General features: G+C 35.4%; 1 long non-coding RNA gene across 1 annotated transcript; it reads left to right on the top strand.

Annotated features, from left to right (window-relative positions):
• Positions 1-592: 592 nt before the first annotated feature.
• On the top strand, positions 593-2,202 carry LOC111410902. The gene is made up of 3 exons (XR_002705785.1): positions 593-1,593; positions 1,707-1,786; positions 2,052-2,202. It is a non-coding gene; the product is annotated as an uncharacterized LOC111410902 (long non-coding RNA).

Here is a 2,202-nt window from a genome sequence, read left to right as displayed (position 1 = left end):
GAACATAATTGACATCCTCAAAGTCTAATTTCTGTCAAAATTTTATGATCTTTTGGAAACAATTTGTTAAAATTATTGGAAAAAAAAAAAAAGAACGAAACAACTTGAACATTCACAACTGACAAAACTCAAATTTCTTTCGAGGTTCTACCATATTTTGGAACAATTTGTTAAAGCCTCGCAAAAAGGAAAAAAAATATCAACATTAAACGGTTATCATTGCAAGAAATAATACAGAAAAAAGAAAGAAAGAGCTCGAAGATTTACAACAACAAAAATAGAAATGGTCAATTTGTTAGGAACTCGCAAAATTTAAAAAAAAATAAAAAAATTCAACATTAAACAGTAAAATATGCAACAGAAGAAGAAACTGAAGGTCTCTTTCGAGATTTCTATGGTTTTTAGGACCGATTTACTAAAACCTTGCAAGAAGAAATGACCTTCTTCCATTAATGCTTCAAACTTATTAATGGTTTTTTTTTTTTTGGAACCACACCCATTTCTTCTTCAAACAAAAGAAGAGGAAACACAGAGAGAGTTTGGCGAAAGAGTGAGTGAGAATCCCAAACAAAAGAATCTAAGAATTCAGACGATAGTTTGATGGATGAATCGATCTACCAACAATGCAGTTCAGGATCTCTTGATAGGCTCAACGAGAGCTCCTCGAATAGCAAAACAAATTGAACCATTAGACGAGCATGGGTTGTGCATAAGAAGGCAAATTTAGGATTTCTTTGTAAATGAATGAAAAGAAAAATGAGAGTGAGAAGACAAAACAATTCAGAGGCACAGAAAAAGAGAAACATAAGAATCAATTTATAGTTGAGAAAACAAAAGGTTTCAGATGACAACAGTAAACGGGTATGATTTTAGTGTAATGCTACTCAGGCATCCCGCATGACACTCGGCTTGACCGCATGAGGTGGAAAGCTTGTTGAAAAAAGAAACAAAACAATAAAAAAGAAAGGGGCACTTATTTCAATCCGGTCACACCTTCGATCGGATCATACCCATAATTGGAACATTTTTCTTCAATTTTTAGCAGGCAAACTGGGCAAGATGATTCTAGGGCAAATTTGGCGCTATCTTCATTTCCGGTGGCTTGAAACCCGACTGCATCTCCTTCTCTCCTGGGATTGAAGCGGGGATATCGATTTTTGGTGTTTTGAAGATAAACCCATTTGCATCTCTATCTTGTGTTCTTGTTACCATAGTTTTGCAAAGGGAGCAGCGTCAACAAGAGCTTCAAAAGTGAGCACGAAATTGCTTCCACCGAATAATCAATAGCAAGGATCGAAAGAAGTTTATTTGCTATTACAAGTGGCGGTTCTTTGTTGAGTAAATATGTAGAGATAAACATATCAATTCTAGGAAGGTTGAATAATTGTTTTGGGTTCCAAAGATTTGGTTCAAAGGATTCCAACCGCTCTTTCAAGGCTGAGAGGCCAGTCACTCTCTTCACGGGACAAATTGTTGGCAGTCGATAAAAAACCCAAGATAGTGCAAACCCATCTTGAAAACTCCCATATTCTGTGGCTTGAAGTGCTTTCAAGGGAGTCGAATCATATCAAATTTCAGGTTTCTTCAAGAATCGTAAGTAGTTGCATCTGTTCCACTACCGTTTCTTCGTATTTACAAATGAACATGCAGGATTATTGATAATTTTCACTAATTTATTAATTTATTGTTCTTACACCGTTCTCCAGCGATGTCAAAAATAGGGGAAAAGCTTGCATTACGTATCTACTGCACCTAACATCGTTCACCCCAGAAATGACTAAAAGAGGTATTAGTTCGCATTGGTTTAATGATTTTGCAGTTTTTGGTGTAAGATTTCTACTGTTTTGCAATAGTATGACTTCATGACTCTGGTGTAATATTTAGGGGATTGGTTGTGTGATTAGCTCAGGTGGTTTTTTTTTTTAATTTTTAATTTTTAATTTTTTCATTTCAGCTATCCTTACTGCATACTTTTAATTTTGAATTATCATTAGAAAAATTGTTTTATTGTTGTACATTATTCGACATTGTAATTGATTTGTTTGTTGCAGGGAAAGAAATTTTGGAATATGAAGATGACATTATATCGGTGGAGTCCGATGGTGAAAATGTTGTGGATAATACGAGCATACCGAGTGATGATATGTTAGTTGGAGATGGTGCGATTGCGCCTGAGGTGTGACGCCCCGAACTTACGCTTCG

Source organism: Olea europaea, chromosome 15, assembly GCF_002742605.1.
Source record: "Olea europaea var. sylvestris chromosome 15, O_europaea_v1, whole genome shotgun sequence".
In the NCBI taxonomy this organism is placed as follows: domain Eukaryota; kingdom Viridiplantae; phylum Streptophyta; class Magnoliopsida; order Lamiales; family Oleaceae; genus Olea; species Olea europaea.
This window is presented reverse-complemented; position numbering and strand designations above follow the sequence as displayed.